This window comes from Hemitrygon akajei, chromosome 13 (genome assembly GCF_048418815.1).
Source record: "Hemitrygon akajei chromosome 13, sHemAka1.3, whole genome shotgun sequence".
In the NCBI taxonomy this organism is placed as follows: Eukaryota; Metazoa; Chordata; class Chondrichthyes; order Myliobatiformes; family Dasyatidae; genus Hemitrygon; species Hemitrygon akajei.
This window is the reverse complement of record NC_133136.1, coordinates 63,716,169-63,737,709: the sequence shown is the minus strand read 5'-3', so window position 1 is coordinate 63,737,709 and position 21,541 is coordinate 63,716,169. Positions and strand designations below refer to the sequence as shown.

Genomic DNA, 21,541 nt, shown 5'->3' with positions numbered 1-21,541 from the left:
TAATTTTACTTCCTTGTCTCTCCCTTCTCTTCTGTGAATTAGTTATTCAACTGACAAAATGAAATATGAATACTGACTTAACTGAGTGGGGAGGATTTACTATGTGGAGGGAGTTACACTTCAGATTTGTTAAAAGGGCACCATCTGTCTGAAGAGATATTGTGTAATCATAGTAACATTTCTACTATTTTGCTGTAGAATATGAACTCATAAATGGCTATAATATGACTGTCACCAGATAGTTAGAAGTTTGAGTGCAGAATTCAACATGGTATTGTTTAAATATCAGCTCACTCACAGAAACAAGGCATGGAAGGACAATAAAGCCTCTGAACGATCCATTATTACTAACAGCAAAGGGGGACATGAAACAGTGTAAATTACCAAAAGCCTACTAAAATTTCAATGTTTGTCTCACTGATCAATCACAGAGCAATCATTGTTGAGAGGAAAATTTCAACAAAGAATTTGCTGTAATTTGCTCTGTCAAAATTAGACCTCTTGAGAAAAAAATCTAAACTTAAGCACGAATGCTACTACCTCTCTGACAGAATGTCAAGATTCTATTCTGTTACTCCGACTCTCCCACAGTGACAGCCATAATGAAAAAACTAATTAGTCTCTTTTATTAGAAACCTCATTCGCATTGATCCCCAGTTAAAGTGCTATTTCCATACCAGCATCCTATTGTCTTATTTATGCAAAATAGTCAAATTGCCCCTACCAGTATTGTATGAAATGGCAGTTCTTGAATAAATGCAGGCACGCTGTCACGCAAGTTGCTCACCTAAGACTGGCCTGAAACATAAAAGAAATCTAACTTACATCCGCTCATTATGGTTGACTGATTCTGGGTGGCACACTATACAAAAACATATGCAATTACCCTATTAGTTCACTAGGCTCACATTGGCTGGTCTTGCAACAATGCTCCAAATAATTTAATCGTTGTTCCAATCTGTACAAACTGGCCAATGGCATAAATTAGAACTGGAAATGATCTCAATTTATCTAATCATGACCCTTCCCCCAATCCCTCCCCACCCCTCATGGTTTGATTTCATTGCTTGCTTTTGCTCTCCAATATCTCAGCAATCAAACTCAATAGCATCACCAGATTATTCATTTCTGGACAAGATCTACCATGCACTGTATGCTCTGGTGACTAATGTGTCCCATTAAACAGACATTTCCTTCCTGTTCTTCTCCCCGGGTAGCAGCTTGGGATCGATAGTAAAGTTAGAATTTGCTAATAACTTGGTACTATTAACTCATATAACTGCAAAAAATGGATGGATTTCTTTTCCTTTTCATTCATAATAAGGAAACTATTTCCAAAAAAAAAGATATTCTTAAATGGTCATTCCTATATTTTAATTTCTACTTTTTTGATAACTCCTTCCACATTTTAGAGTCATGTGTATTAGATATTAGAAGCCTGCTGTGGATGAGAGAGGCAACAGTATATGCCTTTCTTTTAAGAAGTACAAGGGAATATTTCCAAATAGGATTTTTGGAAAATCATTTCTTTTAACATGCCACTTTAGTTCCCCATTGTCAATATTTCTTAAGAATATATTTTGGTTTTAAATTATGCATTTGTATCTGTAAAAGTAAACATGATGAATATAAGAAGGTACTGATGAATATTTAATACATCAAATTAATTTTTCTGTGTTTATTTTGAAGTATTCTGAGGTAGCAGGTGAAGCCTCCTGATTTAGGGCCTAAATACAAATTGATGTATTTTAGCTAACCACCACTGTTGCTTTTTACAATGCTCAGAATAAATTTGTTGAAGTCACAGATTAATGGGTCGGAAAGTGTACCCTTAGTGTTTTGTGGGTGTTTTAGAATCTTTGTTGCTTCTGGCTTCCATTTTTTTGCAACATCATTCCACTTTTTAATTGAGGCATATAATTGAGTTTTATATCATTGACAAAACAGGTTATTCATGGCATAAGGAAATTAAAGCATTATTAGCCTCACTCTTCCCCCTGAAGAGAGATTTCAAAAGATATTAGGGGAAGTTAAAAGTATTAAATATGTGGAATGCTCTCCCAATATGCTCACAAGCAATCCGTCTTTTTATAGCTGTGCACGTTGAGGCTCCTGGGTTGTCACATTGTGTGAGCCAGGACGCTGAACTCAGAAATTTAAATACAACTGGGAGTTCAACTTTAACTCAATGCTGCTACAGGAGTTTCCCAGCAATTGTGAAATCTGGTGGTGAAAGGAGGTGCCAGCTCCCAATGTTCAACAGTGTCCTCGTGGGCCAGGAAATGGCCTTTAAGGAAGTATATGGTCTCCCTTCTTCCAATCTTGCATCACTATTTTATTGTGCTCTGATGTAAAATCTAATTATATTCAAAAACAAAATGTTATTCTAGAGAATTGAATGCTTTTAGTTAATGGGTTCCTTCAATTCCATTAACGGCATTATTTTCAGCAACGTTATAAGCACCTATCCAATTTTTCAGAACATGCCCCAGGGAACCACCGGTGTAAAGTTTTGCCAAATCTGTCCACATTTAAATTGCACCCCAATGTCCCAGGTGAGCTTTGATGAAATTCCATGTTCACATCTGAATGAAGGTGGTGAAAGGTAAATGATATGTAAAAATCAGACTGCATCTTTACAGCAAAAGGGCCGAGAAACATGATGGAAGTTAAGTATTTAGTTTCTGTAGAGAATAATTATTTTATGAAATTTCTGAGAATTGTCCCATCTGAAATGTGAACATTCTTGATGAGACCCTAGTGTAAATGGATCTTATTTTCAGCCTTTTCTGGTCAGATTAAATTTTCTGACATTATTTGATCTCTCACTAAATGATGCTATTCAGATAAAGTAAGAATGAATTGAGGGCTTCCGGCTGAGGCAATTGTTTGTCAAATAGACTATTTGCACTATTTCTTACTCAGTGTACACTGTTACTTTGTTGTAATAAGGTGCAAACAGATCTGGTGCTCAGCATGGTCTATCCAGATTGCTGTGGCAAACAGCCTCTGGTCCTGAAATACCTTTCAAGTGCTTTGAACAAACCTCATAGTACTAAGGTTATCCTTTATGGCCTTTTAAATTAATTTGTTAATTCCTTTTTTTTAAAAAAAGCTTCGTTATCGTCAGGTTATTTATGCCTAGGTATTTGATTTCTGGATTGTACACTGTTATCTATGGTTAAATATAGGATCATGATTATTATCACTGAAACCATTAAGATTCTCAGCTGTAGAACCTGATGTTCACTTTTATGTCCCATCAGCCTTGATGTGATCTAATCTTTACCCTGCTTAGTCAGTAACTGCACCATATGGGCTAGTTTACCAATACTGTATATAAAACTCTGTGAAACATAGCAGTTACTCATTAATTCACATAGAGTCAACAAAACTAATATTGTTAAGTCAAAAAACAATTTTAAAATAGTTTCCCATTTCTACAAAGCCCCTGGCGTAGGATGTGGCACTTTAACTTACAGTGAGTTTTAAACTTCTACAAATGTAATTGTGGAAAAAAATGACCATGGCATTGATTACTGAAAACAAAACGTAAAGAGGAGAAATAATAAGCAAGAATCTTGACCTACCTCCTTTTAGATTTAGGGCCTCAGATGGTAATTGCTTGTTTCTTCATCGTACTTAGTGAGAAGTGCAAAGGGTCTGGCAGCATACTCACATTTTCATGATATATCTCAGCAAGGAGTGGCCAGAAACTCCTTCTATTGCTATTTATTACGGTTAATTTTTTTCTGTCTTCCTTCTTCGTATGTGTAAACTTTTTCAAAACGACACTGAGACCATCAAAAATGTAACCAAGCTTTGGCAAACTCACAATTAGACTCAGTTAATCTAAAATACCTGACTCTCACTGACCTAAGCTGCACATTCCATAGGAGCTAAACAGAGCTCAGAAACTCCAGCGCTCTGAGGAAAAAATCCTAGCTAGTCTTAGAGTATGAGGCATTATTCCCTTAATGCTTGTTTTCAGCCCACTTATTGCTGTTCAGCAAAAAGCTGACAGCCTTTTTCTTTGTAGCCCAAACTAAGATTGTGAGTTTTAACTCACATTTTGTTTAGTTTCACCCTTTCGCTCGTCTGGTTTCCTTTCTTCTCAAACAAGTTTTCGTCTTGTAATGCCCTTCCCCTAAAGTCACCAAACCAGAATTTTGCTGCAACACTGGCAACTTCCCGTAAACCTAAAATGAAATTTTACCCTGTTCACTGAGCCCTCATTGGCTCAAAGCCAGCCTAACATTCCATTTGAGGTAGGAGCACAGATATCTACCTTTTCTCATGCTTATAAAGATTTAAAAAAGATCAATTGTACAAGAAACCCTGGGCATTAAGAGTTTATTAATCATGGTAGGCCAGAATGGCAAAGGCAACCTGTTACTGTGAGAAAACTCGGGAGTTACAATGGTGTGCTGTAGGCGGAGAATACTCACAGACTTAACCACAATGCGAAGAAAAAAAATGCAGATTTAAGAATGCACCTGTTAGCACTAACATACTGAAAATTCTTGAAGAAATCGTTTAGTTCCAGCCAATAACTTAATAACTAACTAACTCAATTATATATAAAACGTAGGGACACCTTACCTTGAATACTGTCGGAACTCAGCTTAGCTGAATTTTTAAAAGAGAAAGGTGACGTGTTGTGTTAACTTGACTGACAAGAATTTTCAGCAGAGAATTGCTGAGCTCACTTACCTGGGGCAAAACGCTGAAAGTAGCAAGGTACATCGCTAGGAGAGACCCATGACCTTTCTGATGTATTCATAACAACACACCAGTTGTGAACAGGTGGCAGAAGCAGGTGACAAAAATTCTTACACCTTTTTTCAGTCAAGTGCCGAGAAATCACTGAGATGAGAAAATTGAACTAGCAAGAGGAAAAGTAATGTGTTCCCAGTATCGTTCTTGTTTTGACCTGTCTACGTAAGCAAATTAAAAAACCTATGAACAGATTGTTCCCGCCTTCTGTTTCACAGAAGCTACCTCAGGAAGGGCTAAGCATGATGTCAAATTGAATTAAAGTTTATAGTAAACTGCACTATCCAATCAGAATCTACTTTGTTGCTTCCGATCAAACCGTTTGGAACAGAAATTTGATAATCCAATAAAAAAAGAGGCATATTTTTAAATCCCTGTTTACTTTGTGATACATAAGCAGGCTTAGATTTCAAGCACTTTGGGGACCATAACAAATAGGAGGGGAAGGAAACAGTGCCTCTGAATAGAATATTCTTATTGGTTATATAACCTCAGTCCCAGCCACGCCACCAAATAAATCGCATACAGGGCTCTGCGAGAGTTCAGCTCTCTGTATCCAACTTTACATTGCCTCTGCATCTCCACAACATTCTGATTTAGAATTTTCTGATCCCCAAAGCTTCTTCCTTTGTCCCTTGTAACATTGCTCTGGTTTCTTTGCGGGCTTACACTTTCTTTTCTTCTGATTACCTGGATCAATAGAGACAAAGCTTTCCGTAATTGAATGAAAATCAATTTTTCATTATAAATCACTTTTCAAAACCACTGCACAGCCCAAAGCACTTTAGAGTCAAAGAAGTACATGGGAAATGTAAGCCCTCTTGCCACAGGGCAAAGTGCTGTCATCATTTATACTCAATATGATCCTACAAACATCTTTGGGGTAAACTGACAAATAATGGATTAGAAACTTGTCACAAAATATTGAAGCAGGAATGAGGTATTTGGCCCCTCAATTGTACCGCAGGATTCTATAGTGTTACTGGAGATTATTTTACATACTTCATGTCACTTTCTCGCACCAATCAAATACTGTCTGATACCCCCAATTATATAGAAACATGGATTGAATGTACTCAGTGACTGAGATTCTAGGGTAAAGAATTCTGAAGAATATTACTTCCTCAGTTAAGAAATTCCATTTCAGTCTTGTACTGTAGGCCAGACCCTTATTTTAAGACAGCGAGCCCAGGTTCTAGACATCACAGACAAGGGAAACATCAGCCCTACAGCTATCATGTATCCCTAGTAATAGGTCTGTACATTTCCAAGGGATCTCATCCTGCTCTATTAAAATTCATTAATGAGCAATATCGATTCTGTGCTGACTTTTTGAACGTGAAACTTCCATTTACCAAGCCGAAAGCCCATGCTCATACTAAGCTGCAAAAGCATCACTGCCATATTGGCATAAAGTAACTGGCAGGACTATGCTGAAATTTTTATTACCCTCAGCATATGCAGTTAAGGGAGCAAGCACCCAGCAAGAGTGGTTTGTTCTAAGGCAGAGCCTTGTCTAAGTGCATTCCAACAGGTAGCCTGTAAAGGGATTGTTGCAACAAGGTTAGGTTTTAATTTACTGTATGTTTCCTACTGTATATATGAAAATAAGCTGTATTCAAAATAAAAATTATTTACAAGAATAAATCATAATGCCTTTTCATAATTACATCCAGAGACAAGGTGTTAAGTAGTGTTCAATTTAAAATCAATAGCACTGTTGGCACTCGTGGGGTGGTACAGCACTTCACAAACTGAGGAGCTTCCTCACCCTTCTGTCCAGTAGTAGAAGAAGCCTACACTGTGGGCCTTCCACAGAGAGCCTTTGCGCAAGCTTTGCCTTACTTCAGTGACTGGAATGTGCCAGTCAGCAGTATTCCTCTACAGACATTTTGATGTGCTGGTAGACCAAAGGGCGTCTTTCACCGAGCTGATTATCTTCCAGCAGCAGTTGACGTCCATCCCTGGGAACAGCTCATAGCCTGGAGGGCTCTCTGTCACACAGCTGCTGGGGATGAACCCTTACACCCTCTTCGCAAAGCGGCAGTCCGCAAAGAGGTGCGAGACCACCTCATCGCCACTCGGGGGGAGGTGGGGAGCAGTGCACAGTTGAAGTGACTTTTCATACCAGCCGACCAAGTTCATGGAGCCTTCTGGTAAGATCTGGCAATGAGTAATTCTACCAGATGGTCTGGACAGTACGCTATGTAACTACTGATGCACGCCACACAAACACCATCGGTGACTTCACCCACCACAAGTATTCATTCTTCACGTTAAAGTTCAAGTCCACGTTTATTACCATTCAGCCATAAGTATGTATATGGCTAAATGAAACAACATTCTTCAGGATCCAAGGTGCCATACACGGTACATAAATCACTTACAGATAATAAAATGATATTAACACAGTAATATTAATAGTTAAAAAAGTATTCTGCAGGTGTACAAGTTGACATAAAGTGCAGGCAATATACAAAAGTATTACTGTTACTGGAATCATAAATAATGGTAGCAGGCTTTTCAGAAGTCTCACAGCCTGGGTGAAGAAGCTGTTACCCTGCTAACAGTCCTTGTTCTTATACTGCGGTACCTTCTACTTGACGGTAGGTGGTCAAAGAGATTGTGGGATTGATGGGAGGAATCCTTGACAAAGCTGAGGGTTCTGTGAATGCAGGGCTTCTGGTGTATGTCCTGTATGAGGGGGAGAGATGATTCTCTCAACAGTCCTCACAATCCATTGCAGATGTGAGGGAAATGCCTCTGCTTCACAAGTCCCATGCAGTGCTAGGCAACCCAGATGTACAACTGCCACTTCACCAAGATCTGTTAATTATTAGGTTCTCCTGGGCATGCAAATTAATATGCAAATTTTAACTGGGATCAGTGCAGATGTGAGGAACTGCTATAGTACAGAGATGGATGCTAACCTAATGATATAAAGTAGTTGCATTATAGGATTTGAAAACTCACTATGACTGTTACTGTTGGCACCGTCCTTTTTTATTCATTTGAGCTGGGAAATCAAATGGCTTATTTTCCCACAACTGTGCTGTTAATTCTTGGTATCTAAAAGGATTTATCCTTTGATTCTGTTGTCCTTTAAGGACATCCTTGAAAAGCAGAGTCAGATTCCAAATGTATATTGAGAGATATTTCCTGTGAATTATCATAGCCTCTTTTAACTCCTCCACTATGTCTTATAGCCACTTTATGTGTCCAATATGCAATAATTGAGGAGAAGAAATTTACTCAAGTATTGAAGTATCATTTTTCTTTGGGCACACTTACAAACTCTAATCCAAGCCAAGGTTCTATCGCTCTGCCTTATAATTGTCTGAAACAATGTCATGAATAAGACCAGAACACACCTCCATAATATCACCCAACTATGCTGCTCCCTCCCTGATGACTAAACACTCTTATTCCTGTCTTTGTTACCTCTGGACATAGGTACTTCAACAACACCTCATTCTACACAAGGATAAAAAAACCTGATGTTGTAATTATGAAACAGAAACAGAAAGTGCCAGATATACTCTATTAATAAAGAGAGGAGAGTGGACCATGGGAGAAAGAGAAAGATGAAGGGCATCACAGGGAGGTGGTAAGCAGTTGAGAAGAGGTAAGAGGCAAGAGTGGGAAATAGAAGAAGAAGGCAGGGGGAGGGATAACAACACCGGAAGGAGAAATCTATGTCCATGTTATCAGGTTGGAGGTTGGAGGCAGAATATGAGATGTTGCTCCTCCACCCTGAGAGTGGCTTCATCACGGCAGAAGAGGAGACCATGGATTGACATGTCAGAACAGGAATGGGGACAGGAATTAAAATGGTTGTCCACCGGGAAATTTCACCTTATGTAAATGGAGCAGAGATGCTTGACAAAACGGTTTAAAACACAGCTGCCTATGTCCTAACTCGCACTTCCACGTTCATCCACAACTCTATTCCTATTACAAAACAAGACAGAGCAAGTGACAGAAGTGTGGGTAATGGCACATTTTATACTGTATCTAGCGACCATAATTCCATTAGTTTCAAGATAATTATGGAGAAGGATAGGACTGATCCTCAGGCTGAGATTCTAAATTGGGAAAAGGAAAATTTTGATGGTATCAGAAAGGATCTGCCGGTTGTGGATTGGGCAGGCAAGAGAAAATCTGCAGATGCTGGAAATCCAAGCAACACACACAAAATGCTGGAGGAACTCAGCAGGCCAGGCAGCATCTATGGAAAAAAGAACAGTCAATGCTTCAGGCCCAGACCCTTCAACAGGACTGGAGAAAAGAAGACAAGGAGTGGATTTGAAAGGTGGGGGGAGGGGAGAGGGGAACACAAGGGGATAAATGAAACCGAAAGGAGGAGTGATGAAGTAAAGAGCTGGGAAGCAGATTGGTGAAAGAGATACAGGGCTGGAAAGGGGGAGTCCGATAGGAGAGGACAGAAGGCCATGGAAGAAAGAACATCAGAGAGAGGCGATGGGCAGGGAAGGAAATAAGGTGAGAGAGGGAAAAGTGGATGGGGAGTAGTGAAGAAGGTGGGGGACATTACCAGAAGTTTGATAAATCGATGTTCAAGATATCAGGTTGGAGGCTACCCAGACGGAGTATAAGGTGTTTTCCTCCAATCTGAGTATGGTCCATCACGGCAGTAGAGGAGGCAATGGATAGACATATTGAAATGGGGGTGGTAAGTGGAATTAAAAAGGGTGGCCACTGGCAGATGGAGCATAGGTGAACTAAAATGGGTTGACTGTACTTTTTTCCATAGATGCTGCCTGGCCTGCTGAGCTCCCCCAGCATTTCTTAGGGATTGGGACAGATTGTTTTCTAGCAAAGGCATGCTTGGTAGGTGGGAGGCCTTTCAAAATGAAGTATTGAGATTAAAGACTTCGTGTGTTCCTGTTAGAATAAAAGGTAATGTTAACAGGTCTAAGGAATCTCTATTTTTAGGAGTATTAAGGCCTTGGTTAAGATGAGGAAGGAAGTGCAAAGCAACAGGCAGCAAGGAGGAAATGAGGCACTTGAGGAGTATGAAAAATGCAAAAAAAAAACACTTAAGAGGGAAATCAGGAGGGCTAAAAGAAGGCATGAGATTGCCCTGGCAGACAAGGTGAAGGAGAATCACAAGTGCTTTCACTGATATAATAAGAGTAAAACAATAGCAAGGGACAAAATCGGTCCACTTGAAGGTCAGCATGGTTCTCTATGCATGGAGCTGAAAGAGGGTGAGGACATCTTAAATGGATGTTTTGCATCTGTATTTACTCAGGAGATGGGTACGGAGTCTATAAGACTAGAGCAAAACAGTAGTGAGAATATGGACCTTGTCTGGATTTCAGAAGAGGAGGTACTTGCTGCCTTGAGGCAAGTTAGGTTGGGTAAGTCCCTCGGACCTGACAAGGAATTGCCTCAGGCCTTGTGAGAGGCTAGCGAAGAAATTGCAGTGGCCCTGGCAGGGGTATTTAAAACCATGGATGAGGTGCTGGAGGACTGGTGTTGTTTCGTTGTTCAGGAATGACTCTAAGAGTAAGACGGGAAATTACAGGCCAGTGAAGCTGACCTCAACAATGTATAGATCACTGGAAGGTATTTTAAGGGACAGGATATAAAGTAAGTATATAGAGTAAGGATAGACGGGGCCTGATTAGGAATAGTCAACGTGGTTTTTGTGCGTGGTAGGTTATGTCAAAACAATTGTATAGAGTTTTTCAAGGAGGTTGCCAAGAAAGTTGATGAATGAAGGCAGTGAATGACATCTACATGGACTTTAGCAAGGCCTTTGACAAAGTCCCACATAGGAGACAAGTCCAGAGGGTTCAGTTGCATGGCATACAGGATGAAGATGTAAAGTGAATTCAACATCGACTCAGTGGGAGGAGCCAGAAAGTGGCAGTAGATGGTTGTCTCTTTGACTAGAGGACTAGAGTGGTGTGCCACAGGGTTGGGTGCTGGGTCCATTGTTGTTTGTCATCTATATTCATGATTTGGATGATGATGTGATAAACACAGGATTAGTAGATATGTGGATGGCACCAAGATGTGGGCATAATGGACAGCCAGGAAGGCTATCAAAGTTTGCAGCGGGATCTGGACTAGTTGGAAAATGGACTGAAAATTAGAAGATGGAATTTAATGCAGACAAGTGTGAGGTATTGCACTTTGGGAGAACGGACCAGAGTAGGAATATACGTGACTGCTAGGGTAATGAGTTGTGTGATAGAACAAAGGGTTTTGGGAATACAGATCCTTTAATTCTTTGACAGGAGTGTCAGAGGTGGATAGGGTCATGATACAATGGCATTCATAAATCAAATTACTGAGTACAGGAGTTGGGATGTTATGTTGAAGTTGTATAAGATGTTGCTGTGTCCAAATTTGGAGTACTGTGTGCAGATCCGGTCACCTACCTACAGGAACGGTATCAAAAAGATTGAAACAGAAGAAAGAAAATTTACAAGTATATTTTTGGGATTTGAGGACCAGGAATTTTTTTCCCCTGTTGTGCAGGAGAGTGAGGGTTGATTTGATAGAGATATATAAAATGAAGAGGGATATAGATAGAGTAAATGCAAGCAAGCTTTTTTCCACTGAAATTGGGTGAAGCTAGAAGTAAATGCCATGGGTTAAGAGTGAAAGGTGAAATACTTAAGGGGAATCTGAGGTGGTTCGAGTCTGGGACAAGCATCTAGTAGAAGTGGTGGAGTTGTGTTTGATTGCAGCTTTTAAGAGAAGTTTGGATAAGTACATAGATGGGAGGATTAGAGGGTTATGGTCCAGGTTCCGGTTGATGGCACAAGGCAGAAAAACAGCTTGGCATGGACTAGATGAGGTAAAGAGCCTTCTTCTGTGCTCTAGTATTCTATGACACCATGACTCCAGTGCTGCATTGGTTTCTGATTATGTAACAATCCATTTGAAAAATATTTGCTTTCAAATCCCTCCATAGCCTAGTCCCTCCAAACAGCTGCAATCTCTCTGAGCTTTATAAAGGTTCAGATTTCTGCAGTTCTCCAATTCTGGGTTCTTCATCATGAGCTCCTTCCTCATACCTCTTTTTCCTACAAAATAATCTACATCTTAGACCTATCTTTTCACCATTGACTAATTTGCTTCAAAATGCACATGATGTGCCTTGAGATAATTTAGAATGTTGAGAACAGTACGCACCTACCTTACCTAGCAGCCTATGAGCTTCTGCATCCAGTACATCATTCTCTAGAACTACCGCAAAAGGGATCCTTTCACAAAACACATCTTTACCTACATGCCTCCCACACCTCCTCTTTCTGCGGGGATTGCTCCCTCTGTGATTCCATTGTCCATTTGTCCCTCCCCACTGATCTTCCTCCTGACACTTATCCCTGCAAGCATACAAAGTGCTACACCTATTCATTCACCTCCTCTCCCACCTCCATCCAGGGTCCCAAACAGTCCTTCCAGGTGAGGCAACACTTCACCTGCAAATCTGCTGGAGTCATCTATTGTACCTGGTGCTCCCAATGTGGCTTCCTCGGCACTGATGAAACCCATTGTAAATTGGGAGACCGCTTCATCAAGCACCCCCGCTCCATCTGCGAAAAGTGGAACTTCCTAGTGGCCAACATTTTAATTCCAATTCCCATTCCCATTCCTACACATTGGTCCATGGCTTCCTCTTGTGCCAAGCTGAGGCCAGCCTCAGGGTGGAGGAGCAACACCTGATATTCCATCTGGGTAACCTCCAACCTGATGTCATGAATATCGATTTTTTCTTCCTGTAAAAATTTCCCCTCCCCCTCCCCTCTTCTTCTATTCACCACTTTAGCCTTTTACCTCCTCTCACCTGCCTATCACCTCCCCCTGCTCCTTCCCTTTCTCCTATGCTCCACTCTCATCTCCTGTCAGATTTCTTCACCTCCAGTCCTTTAACTCTTCTACTCACCAGCCTTCACCTATCACCTTGTTGCTCTCCTTCTGCCCCTCCTCCACCTCTATTCTGGTGTCTTCCCCTTTCCTTTCTAGTCCTGAAGAAGCGTCTCGACATGAAATGTTAACTGTTTGTTCATTTCCATAGATGCTGCCTGACCTGCTGAATTCCTCCAGCATTATGGATATGTTGCTTTGGATTTCCAGCATCTGCGGAATTTCTTGTGTTTAGTACATAAATACTTGTTGTGAGTCTACTGCCAAGACTTTCTAAAAACCCAAAATATGTCAGCACATGGTAACACTTGGTGCTATTACAAATTATCAAAGTGAGAAAATTAATGAAAATAGTTTTATAAGGCTATAATGCCCATTGGTATGAGAATAGTATAATAAATACATAACAATATTTCTTATGTTAAAAATTTAAGATTCCTTCAGTATATAATAGATATAAATCTAAAACTATATAAATCTCAAATGTCACAGGTACAATAATTGATGCATGGCAAAATGGCTGATCTTTGATGGGCCAATAGTAGAAATGTTACAAATGGCTTCAGTGCCATAGGACGGAGTTGAAATATTAATCAATGTTCTGTTTCCTGGATGATATTCATTGCAAACACCAAATGTGTGGAAATTGATTGTCTTCTTGTTTCTTGCAGCTAGAGTGCTGTAGTCCCAATGTAAATCATATCACAACAAGTTAGGATAACAGTGTCACCAACATTGTTGCTTGCAAAATCACACCTTTCAACATCCCAGGTTACACAAACCATGGAGATGTCCCATGCACTGGCATGATGCACCCATCAAAGTTTGTGGAACAGAGGTACTGTGTCAGGATGGAGAGGTCTAGGGAATGAGCAACATTGACAATGTTGAGGTCTCAGGATATCAGGTCAAACATGGACAGGGGGAAACCTATATTGGATTCCCAGCCTCTCAAGAGGGAGCACCCCTGTATGTATGCAAATTAGATTCAATGCTATGCCTCCTCTAGAGAAAGTGTCCTTGTATTTCTTACGAAAGACTTTTTCACAGAACAGCCTTATGAGCTGCATGGAATTTAATCTTGCAAATCCTCAAAGCCTTTTCAGATAAGTGTCTATCACTTTCATTGTGGAAGTTGTGTTCTGAAGAGGGCTTCGTGCTTTTGAGGTTAGATGACATTGCCAAGAACTACACAGCAACTTTTGCAATATAGGTCAGCCATTAAAGAAACACTTGGTGTGCAGGTGTGAGCTATTTAAAAGAAAATGGAGCCATGTATCAGGCCTTTTTGTATGGGAATATGTCAGTTTTATGTCTTGCTTTCCACAGAAATGCTAGACTTTAACTGTATTGTACACTTTGGAAACATCAATGACCATAACCTGTACAAATTAAACTAAGTAAACAAAATATATTAAAATCTTTAAAATTATAATTGTTTCATCCACAAAACACAACAAACATTTACATTGCTCAGTCTGTTTATAGCTAATTAAGACTTTAATGTGAAAATATGAACTAATTTCTGGATATTATTCTATTGTGAAATTACATAACCTGATTTTAAAAAGGATTGCATAATTGAAACATTTCTGTCAGCAAAAGTTTGAAAGTGGAAGTGTCTTCCGCAGGGGTCGTCCCCTCCATCGTTCACTTGTCCATTCATCCCACCCCACAAACTCCCTCCTGGCTCTTCTCCCTGCAAGCGGCCCAAGGGCCACACCTGTCCATTCACCTCCTCCCTCACCTCCATTCAGGGCCCCAAACAGTCCCTCCAGGTGAGGCAACACTTCACCTGCGAATCTGCTGGGGTGTCTATTATGTCCAGTGCTCCCAATGCAGCCCTCTCTACATAAATTGGGTGACTGCTTTGTTAAGAACCTCTGCTCCATCCGCCAAAAGTGGTGGCAAAATATTTTAGTTCCCATTCCCGTTCCAACATATTGGTCCATGCCCTTTTCTTAAGCCAAGATGAGGCAACCATCAGGGTGTGGAAGCAACACCTATATTCCGTCTGGGTAGTTTCCAACCTGATGGCATGAATATCAAATTCTGCTTCCGATAATTTTTGCCCTCTCCTCTCCCCTTTTCTATTCCCCACTCTGGCCTTTTACCTCTCCTACCTGTCTATCGCCTTTCCCCAGGTCCCCTCTTCCTTCACTTTCTCCTATGGCCCACTCTCCTCTACTATCAGATTCCTTCTTCTCCAGCCCTTTACCTTTCCCACCCACCTGGTTTCACCTCTCACCTTCTAGCTAGTTCCTTCCCCTCCCCCCACCTTTTTATGCTGGTAATTTCCCCCTTCCTTTCCAGTCCTGAAAACGGGTCTAGGCCTGAAAGGTCAACTGTTTATTCATTTCCATAAATGCTGCCTGACTTACTGAGTTCCGCCAACATTTTGCATGTGTTGCTATGATATCTTATAATGTATTGCGATGAGCAGAGTTGACTACTACTCTTTATAGTGAAAGAAGAGGGACCTAAAATAAACAGATGTTTCCCAAAGTGTCATTGATGCTATGGTGAAAATTTGTAAATTGAAGAATACTAGTAATCGTTGAGGCTGGTCATCTGTTTATTGGGTTTAATAAGATAATTTTGTAATCATGCACTTGTATAGAACAGAGGGAAGCCATTTGTGTTTGTGGCAGTCATATATAATTGTTGTTGTTGAGTGCCACTGAGTCGTTGTTAACTCATGGCGACCCTATGGATAGCATAATTGTCCATAGGTTTTTGTGGTAAGATACAGAAGTAGATTGCCAGGCTTTTCTTCTGCACAGATACTGTTGCTGCCCAGGTTGGGACCTGACTGGATTTGAACACCAGACCATTCCCCTTGAAGTCCAATGCTGATGCCACCATACCACCAGCTGGCCCAGATATAATTAGGCCTTTATTATTTCTTCTTTTAAAGGGCAATGTCCATATATTATGTGCTTCAATTTTAAATTTTATAAGTCTGGTAGAAATAATTAGTATGTAAGGATTTTCATTTTAGGAATTTAAAACATTGCATTAATATGTGTCTTCATATGTTTCCTGGACATTTCTGATCAATGCATTCCTTTCAAATGGTTAGGACTATAGTTATGAACAGTTGTGTTGATTATATATGAATGAATAACCAGTCTACAATTGGTTAAAAAGCATGTGTTGACTGACCATTCGAAAATCTTGCTGTTTCTTTTTCAAAATATGTTTACATGATCTTGAAATGGGTCCTTATTTTAATGCACCACCCAGAAGACAACACATTAACAGTATAATTCACAAGGCAATGTGGTGGGTTTGTTATTGGAGCAACAGCCGCAGTTCAAGATTTGATCTACAGAGAAGAGGTCAAATTGGAATGGCAACTGGTAGTTAAGTTGTCTCATATGATTCACTGGTTTTCTTAAGGGAAGCAAACCTGCTATTTTTACTCAGTCTGTCCTATGGATCTGACCCATCAATATGGTTGACTCCTAACAACTTCTTCAGTATCAGAGAAAAACAGGAATGCACAATAAGTTCTGGGATTTCTAATAGCATGCCCATCCTGTAAAAACACTAAATAAAATTACATCCTTCAAAAAGGACAACCTTCCACTAAGTAAGGATATTAGGGAAATTAACAGATAAATGGTTAGTACTAAATAGTGGTGCTGAAGTGAAAAAAGGGAATTATTAACATTTTGATAGCTTTATTATGCTTTAGATATACTGGTACATCAAACAATTCAGGATGTATCTCCCTTTTCTGAGCTTTCACCAAGACAGTATCTAGCTAAACATCCGGTATTGATTATGATCATTAAGTGAGCATACAGGGAATAAGAAGTAAAATTTATATTTCCTGAAAATAACAACTTTTTTACATATATGAACATAGCAGCTGGCTTGTAACTATCTATAAGAGGAACAGGCAGGTTGCCATGTTTTGGGTGTTTCCCTACAACCAAATTGAAAATGGTAAGTAATTAAGTGGTTCTGAGTGGATGGAAATTCACAAAGAAAGAAGAAAATGAAAAGGATATCAGAAGGGAGAAAAACAAAAAGATACACCATTTTCAGTGAGTGAAATGACACAAATTGTTTAAAGGAAGATATTGGAATGATGTAAAAGATCACCAATACAACTTACAGGCTAAATAGAACCATAGAACCATAGAACATTACAGCACAGAAGCAGGCCTTTTGGCTGTGCCAAACCATTTTTCTGCCTAGTCCCACTGATCTGCACCCGGCCCATATCCCTCCAAACCCCTCTCATCCATGTACCTGTCCAAGTTTTTCTTAAATGTTAAAAGTGAGCCTGCATTTACCACTTCATCTGGCAGCTCACTCCACACTCCCACCACCCTCTGTGTGAAGAAGCTTCCCCCTAATGTTCCCCTCAAACTTTTCCCTTTTCACCCTTAACCCATGTCCTCTGGCTTTTCTCTCCCCTAGCCTCAGTGGAAAAAGCCTGCTTGCATTTACTCTATCTATATCTATAAAATTATATCTATAATTTTATACACCTCTATCAAATCTCCCCTCATTCTTCTACACTCCAGGGAATAAAGTCCTAACCTATTCAACCTTTCTCTGTAACTCATTTCTCAAGTCCGGGCAACATCCCTGTAAACCTTCTCTGCACTCTTTCAACCTTATTAATATCCTTCCTGTAATTAGGTGATTAAAACTGCACACAATAGATGACCTGCACCAACTTAAACCACCTTGCACAAATTAAAGCTAACCTGCCCCTCTTAAAATCAGGCCTGTATTGGCTAGAGCCAGTGCTGACAGGCACTCTACGTACATCTGAAGGTGACCTGCCAGGAACTTACTAAATCAACAAACATGAGAAAGCTGGCTCCTAGGTTTTCCAATATTTCACCAGGCGATCTTGGTGTAAGAGGAGAAGTAAAGACACAAAGATCTTCCAAAAGCCAGGATGCACTGCAGATCTATTTCTCAAAGGTAGTGGAAGACGATGGTCTTAGAAGCAAATGCTAGGGTTCAAATACGAAAGACCTGATTGCAGTTCCACACAAAGAACAGTGATCTGACATACAGTCAAAATTAGTGAATTCAGTTATTAAACATAACTTCCCACCAATTGAACCCCAACTCTCAAGCATTGCTGAAAAAATTCAGTGACTTACAGTTTCAGCTGGACTTATACATAACGCCCTTCTTCTTATCACTCACTTGGGGTTGTAGGTGATTGTGTGGATTTTCAGGTGGTCAATGAGAGCAATGAGGGAAAAGTTAAACTCTCCAGTAAAACCTCATACACTTAACAATGCTGTAAACATCAAATTGAAAATTCAAAACTTGCACACACCACCAGCTAGTAAATACGACAGCTACTTCAAAAAACATGTTGATGGCATTCATGATTAAATATTTCTCTTTCTTTTGTGGCAATGACCAGTGTTTAAGTTAGAACAATGGAAAATGATATTATTCATTATTCCTCATTATTTTGGGCACTCTTCTGTCTTTGTGGATGTCTGCAAAGAACAAGAATTTTAGGTTGGATTTTCTGATATTAAATGGAACTATTGAATTTAAAATTGCTGACCCTCTCCACCTCTGATTCCCTGATAAGGACCGGCTCATAGTCCTCCGTTTCTCCTCCTGAAGTCAAAAATCATCTCCTTGGTCTTGCTGACATTCAGTAAGAGGTTGTTGTGGCACCACTCAGCCAGATTTTCAATCTCCTTCCTATATGCTGACTCATCACCACCCTTGCTTCAGCCTCCAACAGTGGTGACGTCAACAAACTTAAATAAGGCTTTGGAGCTGTGCTGAGCTACACAGTCATAAGTGTCAAGCGAGTGGAGTAGTGATCAAGCACACAGCCTGGTGGTGCACCTGTACTGATGGAGATTGTGGAGGAGATGTTGTTGCCAATCTGAACTGAGTGGGGTCTGCAAGTGAGGAAATCGAGGATCCAGTTACACAAGGAAGTATTGAGGTTAAGGTCCTGAAGCTTATTGACTAGTTTCGAGGGGACGATAGTATTGAATACCAAGCTGTAGTCAATAGACAATAGACAATAGGTGCAGAAGTAGACCATTCGGCCCTTTGAGCCTGCACCGCCATTCTGAGATCATGGCTGATCATCTACTATCAATACCCGGTTCCTGCCTTGTCCCCATATCCCTTGATTCCCCTATCCATAAGATACCTATCTAGCTCCTTCTTGAAAGCATCCAGAGAATTGGCCTCCACTGCCTTCTGAGGCAGTGCATTCCACACCCCCACAACTCTCTGGGAGAAGAAGTTTTTCCTTAACTCTGTCCTAAATGACCTACCCCTTATTCTCAAACCATGCCCTCTGGTACTGGACTCTCCCAGCATCTGGAACATATTTCCTGCCTCTATCTTGTCCAATCCCTTAATAATCTTATATGTTGCAATCAGATCCCCTCTCAATCTCCTTAATTCCAGCGTGTACAAGCCCAGTCTCTCTAACCCTTCTGCGTAAGACAATCCAGACATCCCAGGAATTAACCTTGTGAATCTACGCTGCACTTCCTCTACAGCCAGGATGTCCTTCCTTAACCCTGGAGACCACTGTACACAATACTCCAGGTGTGGTCTCACCAGGGCCCTGTACAAATGCAAAAGGATTTCCTTGCTCTTGTACTCAATCCCCTTTGTAATAAAGGCCAACATTCCATTAGCCTTCTTCACTTGCTCATTCAACTTCAGTGACTGATGAACAAGGATTCCTAGATCTCTTTGTATTTCTCCCTTACCTAAAATAAAGCCATAAAGTCAATAAAGAGCATCCTGATGTTTGCACCTTTGCTGTTGTGATGTTCCAGGGTTGGGTGAAGAGCCAATGAGATGGCATCTGCTGTTGACCTGTTGTGCCAGTAGGCAAATTAGAGTGGATCCAAGTCACTTCTCAACAGAAGTTGATATGTTTCATCATCAAACCCAACCAAGCTAAGAATGCACACAAATATAAAGTGAAAGGAAGTTTTATCTTTAAGAAAAAAAGACAAGACTATCAATGAGTGATCATTAAGCACTACTGTGATTCAATTTCCATTTAATGTACAGTACAAGAACCCAACAGGCATTGATAGATGCAACTTTTACCAGAAATCTGTATTTTAAGACATCCAGCAGAATTATTCTTTAATAAGAAAATGAAATCACAAAAGGCAAGATAAACTTAAAAGCTAGAATTGATGAAGAAATCATCCTGTGGGCATACATTTACAGCATTCTGTTCTCCATCTTGAAATTGTAATCAATATGAAACTGTAGATGATGAGCAAGTAAAATCACACACAGAATCAAGGAACAAAAGAATTGCAGAAGGCCATCCAGCTCACTCGCTTCTATTGGCACAACCAAATCAATCAGTATTCAAAACTTGGCTGAATTTTCAAAACTGAATCTTCTAGCTTCCAGAAACAGATGATTCACGGACACACATTTATTTCCGATGCAGGCAGCATGCCAATATTGTGCCACCTACAGCCAATGCTATTGTCATGAGGTTGGATGATGCAGACCACATCAGAGGGCCAGTAATGCAAGTGGCTCCAATTTAAAGCTAGGTCGCACTGCATCTCTATAAGGGATGTGCAATTTGGCTTCAACAGATGCTGGACACCGTTATGGCATTTATTCTGGTGTGAAGAAAGACATAACAATCATTTAACATCAGACTGAAAGAGCTTCAAATGCTCCACTGGAAGCAGAGTGATAGGCAATACAAGGGGAATGAATATACCTGTAAGCGCCTATCATTGCTAGTCTACGCACTGCATATTGTATGATATATCCATCTCTCACTTGCCACAATTTCAATCAATTAGGTCTCAAAACTGACATTTACAGATATTCCTCACCAACACAAACATAGCACAAGTCTCATAACAACATCTCAGAGTGTGCACGTATCAATTTAATCGATCCTAAAAGCCAGATCAATACACAATCCCCCTCTCTTGCCGAACATAATGGACACACTTGTGGACCAACCATGATGCAGTAGCTGATGGCTGATGCTTCAGTTGCCTTTGCAACACAAGCAGAAGACAGTCTATTGAAACATGCCATGTAACTGCAAACTGCTGCCGAGAAATTAGAAACATATGCATTCAAACGGGTTTGCAGAATGGCACCTTTAGAAAATCTGACTCCAGGTGTCTCAGTCACCCAGTAACTTTTATCCAGTAGATTGCTAGTCTTGAGGCATTACCCCACAGTGTGGCTTTGGCTTCTCAAAACCTGCTGATCTCTCTGTCAGAATGACGGAAGTTTGTATTGACAGAAGAACACCACAGCTATTTGCTCTTTCATATTACCTATCCCGCCAAGAGTGCTGCAGCCTTAACTAAGATGTGTCATTCAAAATCATTGGCCCTAGGCCCAAACTTGCACAAGGATATCATCCAAGTTTATCTGCAGAATACATCTTCATTAGTCATGCTGCTGCCATTTGTATAGCAACACTCAGAAGCCTGATGAGCAAAAACATGGAAAATTGACACCAAGTTACTATGGAGGTGTTGTGATTGACTGGCATTTATATGTAATTTACCATTTATAAATTTTGTGTTGTTTATTTCGGAAGGATATCAAAGTTCAAATTTCAAAGTAAATTTATTATCAATGTACGTACATGTGACCACATACTACCCTGAGATTAATTTTCTTGTGAACATTCACAGTAACAAAAGAAACACAATAGAATCAATGAGAATATACACAAAAAGATGGACAAACAACCAAAGTGCAAAAGCCGACAAATGTTGCAACTATAAAAAGAAAAATAAATTATAATATGTATTTTATTTTTTATTATTGATACACAGCATGGAATAGGTTCTTCCAACCCTTCGAGGCACAACACCCA

The 21,541-nt window shown here is 40.1% G+C and overlaps 1 protein-coding gene across 7 annotated transcripts in view; it reads right to left on the bottom strand.

The window, feature by feature from the left end:
- rbm47 (RNA binding motif protein 47) overlaps nucleotides 1-21,541 on the bottom strand; it is a 183,067-nt gene that overhangs the window by 135,160 nt on the left and 26,366 nt on the right. Inside the window, exons 1-2 of one of the 7 annotated variants that reach the window (XM_073064789.1) lie at nucleotides 4,714-4,930; nucleotides 725-798 (exon numbers count right to left, since the gene is read on the bottom strand). The exons of 2 other annotated variants lie outside the window; for them this stretch is intronic. The gene's annotated coding sequence lies outside the window, so the exon portion shown is untranslated. Of the gene's footprint in view, nucleotides 1-724; nucleotides 799-3,590; nucleotides 4,153-4,602; nucleotides 4,689-4,713; nucleotides 4,931-21,541 lie in introns of those variants that run through there. 4 more of the 7 variants (XM_073064787.1, XM_073064790.1, XM_073064794.1 and 1 more) reach the window with 4 other exon arrangements.